Genomic DNA, 12,959 nt, shown 5'->3' with positions numbered 1-12,959 from the left:
ATTAAACATCATTACATACTACTAATAAAGTTGAGTTTATTGCAGTGGCAGGTGTCAATGAACAGTTTCATGACGTTTTCAAGACCACTTAGGAAAAGATAAGAAAAAGCAAAACTCATGAAAGGCTGAAGATCTCTGAGGAAAACAGGCTTTGCACATGCAGTTAAATACTCCTGGGCCATTTGTGATAAATGGGCTGTGGATTCTGGAAAAATATGGCTGGCCTAACAGGAGAAGGAGCATCATCTCACATAGCAGAGCAGGAAGTGCCACCTCAAACTTCTTGGAGGCCCATATAACTAACCCTTCTCTTTATACATGGAATCTAGACCCAAAAACAAAACAAAAAAAAAAGGGTATAGAAATCGATCACCTGCTACCAAACTTTACAAAGATGTAGAAAATTGCTGAAACAATGGCTCAGAAGAATAGCATTTGAAACATGTGAGAAAAAAATGCGTGTAGCCAGAGCTCCCCTGTGAAGAGATGAAAACTTGGGTTACTTCAGTGAACTAGAAAAGGATGCAGAAAGCAGCCAAAAGGCTTCATAAACTGAGGTAACTTGAGCAGTCTGGGGGATTAGGCATTGGTTATTGTTTTCTCTGGAGTTCACAACCTTGCCTGCAGGAAGGAGTAGCTGAAAAGTGATTCTGCTGTTTATGAGCTGGTGAGGTGGGAAATGCACCTCGTGCAGCTGCCTACTCAGCTCCAGCTTTCACTGATGCATAATCTGACCTAGGTAGCCACTGCCTTCAGTTTTGCTCCTAGTGTACTAAATAATCCTTTTTTTCTACAGGAACAAAAATGCCATTGACATGACAGTGTGGCCAGAAAAGTCTTCAGTTATCTTGTTGGGTTATGATTCTGTTCAGATACATGAATGTGTAGATGTGGCACTTAGGGACTTTTCCAACTGAAATGATTCTATGAAATTACACAAACACCTCTGCAAAATAACTTTATATATATAACCTCTGCAAAATAATTTAACAGTTTATGTTAAGAACAAACTAAAACACTTTAAAATGAGACCCTTACTCTTTAAATAATAGAAATCCAGGAAAAGATGGCTTTGCTTCCTTGAGTAGACCACACTGCTGTCTCCTGATCATATCAGAAGTGTTTAAAACTGCAGCACTGTGTGGAGTGTGCAGAGATTCATGGAAGTTAGAAATATGGCTGGCATTTGAATAGGACTGGGGGACAGCAAAGACATCTAATACCTGCCACAAATTCATGTGGCCAGATGCCAAATACATGGTGGAACTGGACAGGGGTGGATGTGAACTATTTCACCACTCATATTGTAGTGAATTGCATTTACTTAACTTAGTACCATGTCCCACAGCCTAAGATCTTTATTTATTGCTCAGATTTCCTCTATAAATAATCCTGCCTGAACAAGGCAAAAGGATCCTGCCAAAGGCTGGATTAAACACAGGAACTGCACAGCAGGACCATATATTGTTAAGGCAGCCACTCTGGACAATTGGAAAACAACATTTTTTTAAAGCAAAGGTGTGAGTGTGGGGCTTCTGGTAACACTGGGAAAATTTTCCTCTTCTCAGTTTGGGACTTGTTCCTCAGGAAAGAGCAGTCCCAGTCTGTGCTCATGCACTGTCAGTGTTTACAAAAAAACAGAGGGAAGTTGACCTTGCCTGCAGAGAGGACCAAAGGGCAGACTCCTGAAGTCCCCTGGCATACTTAGAAGCAGCATGCCTGTTGTTTACAGCTTTCTTTTCAAATTTAGAAACAGAGCCTTTTCTCATCTCGCTTGTTCCTGGCTGCAGAAAGGTCTCCAGCTATTTACGTATGTTGCAAAGGTGCCAAAAGACACACAACACGGCTGGCAGCTTCCAGGGGATTTGGCTCTGCTAACACTGCAACTATCCAGAGCTTTTTTGGAAGCTACTTTATTGCAGAAAATCTTTTTTTCTGAGGACACTTTGATCTGACAACTTTTCAGTATATACACTTCCAAGCCTGATAACTCTTTTTTAGGCTTCATAATTAGGCAAAGGGTATAGAAAAACTTCACATCCTTGACAGCCTGTTAGCAGCTCATTTATTATTATCTATACATGAGCTGGCTCAGATAAAGTACAAGGTTTTTAACCTATCACACAAAATGTAAGGTGAACTGCAATTCAGTAAGTTATTCAGTTGAGTTATTATGTCTATTTTTTCTATACTACATCTTTAAATCTACTGAAGCAAAGATGTATGCAGAGAGCAGGAGCCATTTGTTCATTCTGTCAAACACAGAGCAGTTCAAAGATTCAATTCATATTGGTTTGTTTCTCCAACAAACACAAAAATTTTGGCTTTCTTATTGAGAAAAAAATTTACAGAAATTAGGATGAAAATCTGTATTGAGATTAAAAGTCTAACTTCTGTTTCAACTAAGAGCACCAAGCTGTGTTATTTTTCACTTCCTTTCTCTTTCTCCTTTCGGTTTGGGAAAAGGAAAGAAATCAGAGAGAAAACATTACATAACTAAACCATAACGTGTTTGCACTACTTCCTTCTACATTCCTGATTTAAAACCTCTACAAATAAAGGAGAAACTGGAAAGACTGAGGAAAACATAATTTGGCTTTCCATTCTTCTCTATGATACTCTTTTTTTCCAGGCTCTCCTATGGATAGAACTCAGTCATGGTGAAACACTTTTTGTCCCTTACTGTTTCTAGGTAACCTCCATTAAAAGCCATGCATAGTGACAACAAAACATTGCCAACACATCAGTCATGCACTGTATAATTGAAATAAGTTTGGTTTTTTTTTTTGCGTGTTTATCTTTTGGTGCTTTTGAATGTCAGAATATTCCTCAGTTCAAAGGAGCTGGGGTTACTGTTAATTATTTCTTTGCTACCCTTCAGTGCTGTCCTCTTTTGCATTTTCCCCAGCATATTATACCACTCATTTGCCCTTCACATTCAGATCCCCTTCCAATATCACCACTGGTTTACACATCAAGCAGAATTCTTCCTGCAACTTCTCACCAACCATCTCAAGATTGTCTCTCATCACCTCCTGTTGGAACAGACCCTCCTCAGGTGTGGACAACCTCTTAGCTGCCATTGTTCCCCAGGATCCCATGTGTGCTGCATCTTGATAGTGTAGTCTGATTTGAAGGTGAACCCCAAACAAGAGGAGATGCCAAGTAATGCTTGGGCCTAGCAGCTGCTTCAGCCAGTCACCATGGGTGATATGCAAACCTCAGCTGGGGACTAGGTGGCTTATTTTAAGAACCACAGATGCACAGTTGGAAAGTAGCCCATTTAACCCATGGTGATACCAGCTGCAAGGGATGACATAGAGAAACATGTACACTTTAGCAACTGAGTGCTCAAAAGAACTTCTTGGCACAGCCTAAAACACACCAACACAGGCTGGTCGAGCCATGACAGAACGATGCCTCATATAGAGAGTAAATGCTTGTGGGCCATCGCTGAGCAGCAGAAGGGTATGGGATTTTAGAGAAAATTGTTGGCCTATATAGAAAACAGGTAAATTCCATCTGGAACTGGAAAGTACAGAGGTAGATCATGGGGGAGGGAAAAAAGCATGGGAGGAAACAATGAAATAGAGAGAAAAGACAACTGGGGCTAGAAATCACGGTGAGGAAAACCCGTGCACATACCCTTGATGGAGAGAGTCCCCAACACTGCTGAGCTTCTGGGCATGAAAGGTTGGGCAGAGCTTCCAGAAACCCTCAGCACGATAAGGGCTGACTGCAAATATGAGTCATCAGCCCCCAGGATGACTCATGGCCAAACCCTTTCACCCTGAGAGGCAAAAGAAAATGTAGATGAAGAGGAAGGTCAGGCTGAGGACAGTACTACAAGCCAGGGAATTTCTCAGCCTCTCACTATGTCAACACTCATGTCATGAATCTTTTCACATTCAGCAGCTGGTGGCTGAGGAGGAGACAGCAGTGACCAGCTGGGGAAGGAGAGAGCGGTGCCATCCTCCCTCGTGTTGCCTGCCAGGGAGGGAGACATTTTGGCAACAGAAATAAGCACCTGAGAGACAGAAAAAGGGCAACCGGTGCTCACTAGCTAGTCAGCTGGTAAATTAGGAACATGAAGGGGAAAATCACAAAGAGTTTTACATCTCGTGGCTAACTGGGCTAAGGTTGTGTGGATAGCACTACTGAATAGCTTGCCAGGCTGAAATCCCGACCTCATTGGAGTCACTGGGGGTTTGGCAACAGACCTGAGCAGAGCTGGTCCTTGGAAGAGCTTTAGCACCACATGATACGGAGAAACAGCAAAGGCTTGAGGCCCAAGTGAAGGCCAAGCTGTGCTACTGTCTAGGTGGCTGCACCCTGGCCAGATCTCCCTGAGTACCCCAGGACTGTGCTACAGGGAAGTAGCACAGCTACTTCCAGCTGGCCCTGGGAAGGTGGCCCTGCCCTGAAGATGCTCTAGCACTGGGCTCTATCCTTGCAGCCCCGCAGCTGAGGCAAAGGGATGCTGATGGGGCTACTCAGTCTCTGGGAGCAGAGCTTTTAGACATCACCTCAGCAACCACAACACATCCAGGCCACGGGAGAGTGCTCGCCATCACTCTCTTGCTATACTCTCTGCTCCCAAAGAAGCTGTCCTGCACTTAATTTCCATCACCTTCCTTTAAGTACAGATAGACCTGGAGGAGGGGGTGAGGTTGCTCCCAAGCCACTAATGCTGACTGGAGCAGCACCTGCTCCCATAATTGTGCCACGCTGCTATCACTTCTCACCTCTCCTTTAGTTCAATGCCACAACTTCCCTTGGTTCACTGTTATATTTGTTCAGAATATGTGTTATTGAAGCTGGGGCTCAAGCTCTTGGGCACTGTTTGCCTAACAAGGCCTCTATTTCCTTTGGCTCATGGATATACCAGTGAGATTATATTAAATCACTAATGTGCTGTCTTCTCACATAGCTCAGAGATGTTTTTCTTTGTACCGGGGCTTTTCCTGGAGTCTTCAGGACACTGGTTGAATCATTACTATTCTGTTCCCATGACAAAGTGAGCTGGGTGATTTAGAAGCACATAAAAAAAATTATTAACACAGATCTGAGCAGCAACATTTCAGCTTTTTTTCCCAGACCAGTGAAAATCAGCGTTAAATCTATGAGCAGTGAAGCATTCACTTTATTTAAGTACTTCATCTTCTCTAATTACCTTCAGCATGGAATCCCCTTGCTTTTCCATTCCTTTCTAGCAGCTTTTGGCCTCTAGCTAAAACAATGCCCTTTCACTCCCCCTTTTTGATCAAAGCATTGCCCTGCTCATGGGGCCACAGAATGTTGAGATAGGCAGACTTTTACAGAAACACTTAGTGCTTCTGTAAATGAATGAATGCTCAAGTCAGAGCGTGCTTTATGGATAACAGACGAGTTAAATGTGAACTTGAGCAGTGCAGGATTTTCTTTGTGCCTGTAATTCATGGCTGCAGTGCACAGGAAGCACCTCCTGCCCCAGGACAGTTCAGGTTTCATGATTCCATAGATAGCAGTGGTTACTGACTGACTACCTGTTCTCAGCCACAAGCTCTTCTTTGCTGCATGGACTTAGCACTGCACAGGCTCAGCCTTATTCTTCAGAGGTGCTTCCCTCTTCTCATTTCTACAAGGTGCTCACTTTTCACTGCCTGCCAGCTCCATGCTGCTGTCACCCAGCTGAAAGGAGTGGTCAAAAGCCATCAGTGGAACTCATTACATACCAGGAGACAGAGGGAAAGGGAACAGAGGGCTCCCTCTAGCCTGGGATATTGTCAGAAACATTTTCCCCATTCCAAGGACTGGCCTATATAGGATAAGCAACTGATATGTGAATGCTGTCCTGAATATTTTTAATATGATCCTGATTCTCACAGAAAATTGAAGAAAATTTGAGATGTTTTAACAGCTCTGCTCTTTCTTTTCTTTTTTCTGTGCTATTGATACTTTGTTTTCAATCCTTTTCTGAGGCCATGGCTCCTCATCTTAGAACAATATGATTTTCTCTATAGCAACTAAGCTATTCTACATTAAAACATTAGAAATCAATGTGTTAGAAAGGGCAAATGGTCCTAGAGCAGTACCTGACAATTTGCATCATGAAATTGTTCTCTCAGTGCAATGCTCTGTTTCAGAAAACTACTCTGATGTTACACTTCATAATAAGACATAATGGCAAATTTTCCCCATGCCAGAGTAACCCCACTTGTGCAATGTTCTCTGGCAGACAAAATGGTAAAGGAAGGATAAAAAGGAAGTATGTATGCTTTGCAGCAAAAGTCCTGAAGCTTGATAGCCTATTTTAGAATTTGTGATTTTAAGAGCTCTGCTGGTTTAGCCCAGGTTGGCACAAAATGTGATTATCCCAGGTATATTTATAGAGGAGAGACACCAGGGAGGAGGAAGAAGAGCTAAGGAAGAACAAATGGGAATAAGTGAGTCTGGATTAGACGGGAAATTAGAAAATGGTTCTACCTGTGCTGGTCTGGAAGAGCCTCCCAGGAGGAGTACAGGGGGCCACAAAACATGGCTATTTTGGGGAAATAACAGGATCAATTTGGGGAAGCTTTATCATTGTATGGCCTAATGGCTATGATAGCAGGGAGTCATTTCACAAATCTTCTGGCAGTATATTTTCTCTCTCCAGAGTATTTCTTCTGAAAACAGGCTCCCACAAGGCTCTTAGAATACCCTGACAGAGGCTTGTCTCTGCAATGTACCAGTCTTTTTGATCAAATTTGATACAGTCTTGTTTAAGGTGCAGACTCTGCAGGCTTGGATGAAAGAAACAACAGTGACTTGCTCAGCCAAATTGATCCGATGTTTATCCAAAAGATGCTTTCTGGTTCACACAGAACTTAAATCACATGGCTACAGTACCCAAGAGGCAGTCTGAAGTGATCACTGAACACCCATTTATATTAAATCTGTTCACCTCTGCCAGTAGCACAAAAGGAGGCTCAGTGTCAGCACATCTTACAATTTGAATTAGAGTTTGCTTTTAGAGGTGATAATTGCCAGTCTGTGAGCCTTCAAGCTGGGCTCACCATGCTCAGGAGCCTGGGAGGGGGAAGGTGCAGAGCCACCCATAGGGAGTGTGCCTTGCCATTGGGGTGCCACCATGGCCACCCCACTCATCCCTCAAGGCATGTGCCACAGGAGTAAAACCCACAACACATTTCACTCCCACCTGTAGCCTGCATCATCTCTCTGAGACAAGACCCAAAGTAGAGTGGCCCCAAGCTTCCCATTTCTCTCCCAAATACACCACCTGGCTTAACAAGCAGTATTATGCTGCCTTACAAAATCTTGCCAAGCTGTTACTGGGCAAGCTTTGGGTCACTGAGATGTGGGCTCTTTCTGTGTACAAGAGCACATTTCTGCATGAATCAAGCAATCAGAGATACACAGCCGTATGGCAGAGGAGCAAAACAGCCTAAAGCCCCCCTGAGGTATGCCTGGCACCTGGGGATGCTGCATCAGCCTCCCAGAGCCACCACCTCTGTGTCCCCACTGGGCTGCCATGTCTGGGTGAGCTGCTGGCAGCCCCTCTCCATCACAGGGCCAGCAGCTCTGCCCTGCATCCTCCCACTGATGCTGGGCTTGCAGCTCTCTGTCTGCTTCATGTTCAAGGATCCCATGACAACTACTGTCATATGTATTTTTTTAAAAAATGCTCGGCTCTGCATCGGCCCTTGCATTGTCATTGCTGCCCTGCCAGAGGGTGGGGAAACCCAAGGGGACACTTTGCTGTGTTTCTATTTCTATCTCCTGGACTGCAGAACACCTCACAGTTTAGCCAATTCCTTGCTGAAGTCTGACTTTCACAATACTAAATATAGGAAATGTGCACTCTGCAGTGGCTAAATTTAGCTTTGCTGCGTTAGAAGGGGAGGTACCTTCCAACTGGAGACAGAAAAGTAAAACCACTGCAGGCAGGGAAGCTTGGATGCTGCAGTAGCAGTCACTGCTCTATTGTGCCAGCATGGGAATGAATTAAATTAGACAGTTCAGTTCTGGGTATGATTTTCTCTTTTTAAGTGAACCTGTTCGATGCCCTAGTGGGGTTTAAGAGTAGTTCCAGAGGTAATTACATATCTCCGTGTTATTCCTGTAAAAACATTTAGGATTATTCCTTATTTAAACCAAGGAGATCATTAAAAAATAATACAAATTAAAATTCAGGGTTGAAGGCATCTGAGCTTGATACAGCTGACATGTAAAGCCTTATATAAAGAGCCTCACAGGCAGTAAATCATGACTACCCAACATCAGCCTGAATAGGCTTTTCAAGAATGTTAACCACTGCTGAACAAGGAGGACTGGCTGTCACACAGCCACAGCCTTCCACCTCTTTGTCACTTATTTCAGCAGGGAGGGGCACACGACCTGGACTCTGTTCCCAAGCTGTGCTATTCACTGTGGATCAGACAGCATGCCTCGGTTTCCCTGCCTACCCACACTGCAGGCAGCAGAATCCCTCCCGTGCTGCCGAGGATTTTCAGAGCTGAGTGGAGTTAAAGCCATTACCTGGGGCTGGCTGGCTCCTCGTGAGAAACCACGCAGGTCTGGAAGGATTGGAAAGGCAGGATTTTGACCAAAACACTGTGCAGAAAAGCGTCTGACTGCTTGAAAACAGATTTGCTGGCTCGTACCATCACACAAGGATCAGCAAAGGCAGGGGACTGCCCTGTGCCAGGCCTGCAGGGAGGGGATGGCCAAGGCTGTGGGTGCCTCATGGGAAGTGTAGTTCAAGGAGGTGACCCACACGGAGCTGCTGGCTGGAGGAGTGGAAGCAGCTGACGTAAAACCCTTTTCCAGAATTCTGACAGCATGTCAGAAGTTTAAGTGTTAGGTCCTTCTCAAAATTTTACAGAGTCTCTGTTTCTCTCCTGACATTCTCATGTACTTGCAAGTGTTCTCCAGTATGAAACAAGGCAGTGAGTCAGATCAGCTTCCAGGTGGAGAGCTACTACATCAAATCAAAACACTGCTGATACAGTTTGTTCATCTTCATACAAATTATGATGATGATACGTAAACTACAGGATCCACCTAACACTGGGATCCACCTAATGTTCTTTCTAGAACCAAATACAATGCCCTAAAACACACTTTTACAAGTCCACATTAGATTCAGCTCTGGTTAATCCATGAAAAATGACAGCTGCACAACCTCTTTACTGTGGACTGCCCTCAAAAGTGTGTTAGTCACTGGATACCCCAAATCTATACCAAGAATGTAGATGTGTCCAACACTTGTTCTCTAGTGCAGGCTTGCTGTTTCTCACCTATTCTTACAGTCCACCCTTTTTAAAGCCCAAAACTGCATTCAAGCTGTGCATGGGAATTGTCTGGGAGAGTGTTATTTGGCTGGTCATTGACAATAGCTTAGCTTTATAAACAGAACCGCAGACTGCAGCTGGGAACAACCTCTGGGACTGTTTAATTTATTAGCAGAGATATAGTCCCTGACCTTAAACTGAGGAAACCAAAACTGTCAGTCTTTCCCCTCAATGCATCCATTAAATAACATTAAGTTAAATAGCCTTTGGTCTGACTCACAGGCTATGCACATCTATCAGCCCTCTTGCTAGCAATTAACTCAGACCCCATCACTTCAGATTTTGGTCCTGGGAGCTGATGATTACATAACTGACACATGAGGCATTGGAGGAGACAAATCCTCCCAGAAATGCAACAATCAGCAGGAATTTTTAATTCAGGATATTAATCCTCTCCATCAGTTTACACTTTTTTTTTTTCTTGACTCTTGGTGTACAAACTGTGCTCCCTTGGACTCATACACAGGCAGCAGCCCTGGACCTTCAGAAGGCCTTACAAAAACACCTTATAACCGCATGTTCATGATGCAGCTGCTGAAAAGGAAAAACCATTTAAAAATATAAACTCCTTGCAACAAAATCAGAAAGCATGTGGGAAGGAAAGGACTTCATACAGGACTATGTCTCTTAACTTGAATATTTCTGGTTTTCATTCCTGTCCCTGGGGTCCTGAAGGCAGGTTAACTCTATTCCTCCATCAGTGAAGCCTCTCATGATTCTGATATTCTTTCTATATTCTGAAAATTTCAGCTGATTCAGGAAAAGATGTTACTGTTCCCTTCAAAACTTCTACCCTGTCTGACACGAAGGGATCATGAGCACAAGCCTGAAGAGTAAATGTTAGTGGGAATATCCTGCTTGTACACTTGAGGAAGAAAACAAAACTCCCAGTAACTAAAACATCCCAATTCTTTTGTTATGCAAAACAGACTGTTAGCTGATCTTTGCCTTTTCTCCAAGAAGAACTTCTGAGTTCCTCGGAATTTTAATTATTTATCACTAGATTCAAGTTACTTTCCTACTTCCCCATTACCTTCTCTGTGTGTGCCAAAAATAAAAGCCCACAGGACACAGAGAGAAAATCCAATGAACTTTGGCTCAGATCAGCATTGACCACAGAAGCTTCTGTAACAGAAATTCCCTGAAAAGGAAGCATTTTGCTGCCAACCTATGCACCTGACAGGCAGAATGAAAAAGAAATGGCCTAGGAGGCCTTCCAGCCAGTAAGTAATCTAGTTGGTGCTATTATAATCAGCTATTAATATTGTATATCTAAGAAGACACACAGGGGACTTTTCATCCTCATCTAAAAATCCGAAAATATATATAATGTCTGCAACATATATACATACATGTTTATGTGGTTAGGTAGAGCTACAGCACACCACAAAATCATTTGGCTTAGTGACAACGTCATTGTCTTCTTTTTTCAAACCTGGTTTTAGATGCCTGTTTGTTACAGACCTTTCAACTTATTTATTGAGGCTGTAGTTGATATCCCTAACTCCTTCACTGAGTTGTCCTGTTCAGTATTTATTATCTATTTCTTAAATTTTTTTAATGTCATGTTGGTTCTTCATGCAAGATGGGAGTACCTGGATCTTATTTGGATGACAAAGAAGATTCTTCCTCAGGGCAAAAATACACTTTCTAAAGCTATCAACTCAAGTGACTGTTCCACTTACATGATGCCAATACCTCTGAATAATTGAAGAAACCACAGACAGACACACAATGTACAGTGCAATTAAAAGATCACCTATGTTGATGTAAGTTTTATACAAGAAAAGATTCAATCTATCTTCAAGACATGCAGCTGGTGCCATCTCCTTTGGAATCAGGAGGGATCAGTTGAGTGTCCCTGGGATAGGAGCCAATAAATCAAACATTTAGAACGCTTTGTAACTCCCTGTCCATGAGGTGATTAATTAATTGCTACAGAAAGAAAGTGTAAACAATCCTCAGATACAAGTTCTTCACAACTCTTGGAACAACATGGAAAAGAAGGAACTTAATACATAACCTAGCCTGAATACTTCTGCTGATTGTCAAGTTTTTATTTAAAGGTAATTTCCTTAAGATCCACTGATCTTGCTGAGCCCAAGATTAAGATAAAATACTGAATTCATATAGCATGTCAATCATCAGAGTATGCCATGAAATGATAATTCTATTAAAGTAGGAGTTTATTATTAGAATAATAAAGGCAAAAGATGTTCAACCAAATATTCCACACATATAATTCAAGTTTTCTTTTTATGCTTTGTGGTTTGTCCAGGTTGTCATATCACTCCATACTTAAGAATCAACATAATAATAAAACCAGAGATTGAGGGCAGTTGACCATTATTTGGAGAAGAAGAAAGCAAAATGTTACTGTCATAGCTGTTTGATGCACATTATTTTGCTTCCAGGGGATAAAATGAAGGTCACTTATAAAATAGCAGAGCCTGATACAGGTTAAATTCTAAAGCTAAGGCAGTGAAATGGATCCATTAGTGAAACTGCTTACTTTCTGCACTTTGGTTAGCCTGAGATGGGCTTAGACAGCCTGGCTATCTCCAGTTTAATCCTTCTATTTATTTCCTATCTTTTCATAATGTAGCTTCACATTTAAATTACATTTACATTAATAAGGGCAGGCAAAGAAAATCTAGTTTCATTTCTGTTAAACATAAATGAAATATTTTTTAAATCCACATTTTGTTTACATCATTTTACAAAGTTACCTTGCAGAACTCTTTTGGATGAACCAAACCTCCTAATTCTGTGGTTTAGATTTCACATTTAAGAGGTACATGGTTCCACACTGAGAAGGGCTGACTTTCTCTAAACAGGAGGGAGTTGGGCTCTACATTTATCAGGTTAGTTGATCTAAAGTCACAGTTTCTTAAGAACTTAAGAAGAAAGGTTTCAAAGCTTCTTTGATCAAAGCTGCAAAGTGACATTAGAAACAGAATTAAATAGATATTGAAATAAAATGAAGCAAACAAAGCAATATCCTGAGACTTCTGCCTGACACTTCAACCTCCCAGTGCCAAAAATGGAACGGAGTGTAGACTAACTCATTAAATCCATTTTTAAAAAATCAATTATGGGTTTTAGCTCTCCAGTTTTCAAGGTGTTTACATAGCTGACTTGACATACATGAAGTGTAGCTCTGAGCTTCACAGGACTACTTGCAAGAAAGTAAGCAGAAATGGGTTTGCTACCAGCAACTCTCATCCTCTTGGTACTGCCTCATGCCACAGAGAGACTCTTGGCCATGTGAGGAGGGAGAGAAGCCACTGCCACAGGAAATCCCCATACAGAACAGGCAACCATCCAACACCAGCTAAGCACCTATCTCCTGCACATGGTTTAAATACATGCTGGTAACTTAAAGTACAGGCAGTCAATAAATAAAACTTTAAAATTAGCTTCAACATGAAAGAAAACTAGATTTATATTGGTATTAGAAATCTGAGCTCTTATTCTAAACCACCCACAGAAATTTACTGTAATCACTGCTGACTACTTGTTATTTTCTTTCATTTCATCAAACTCTATTTAATGAGCTAGCTTTATAATTTCTGAAACTGCAGTTTGTTATAAGTAAACAAGGTAGAGAAAAATCATTTATTC

At 42.1% G+C, this 12,959-nt stretch overlaps 1 long non-coding RNA gene across 9 annotated transcripts in view; it reads right to left on the bottom strand.

Moving 5' to 3' along the window:
- Positions 1-8,686, bottom strand: part of LOC139803196 (uncharacterized) — a 186,803-nt gene extending 178,117 nt beyond the window's left edge. For 5 of the 9 annotated variants that reach the window (XR_011728934.1, XR_011728931.1, XR_011728946.1 and 2 more), the window contains exon 1: positions 8,521-8,686. This is a non-coding gene — a long non-coding RNA (uncharacterized lncRNA). The remainder of the gene's footprint in view (positions 1-8,520) is intronic. The other 4 variants (XR_011728929.1, XR_011728930.1, XR_011728947.1 and 1 more) reach the window with 2 other exon arrangements.
- Positions 8,687-12,959: the final 4,273 nt, after the last annotated feature.

This window comes from Heliangelus exortis, chromosome 1 (genome assembly GCF_036169615.1).
Source record: "Heliangelus exortis chromosome 1, bHelExo1.hap1, whole genome shotgun sequence".
NCBI classification, from domain to species: domain Eukaryota; kingdom Metazoa; phylum Chordata; class Aves; order Apodiformes; family Trochilidae; genus Heliangelus; species Heliangelus exortis.
Note: the sequence above shows the minus strand (reverse complement) of the source record. Positions and strands in the feature narration are given on the sequence as shown.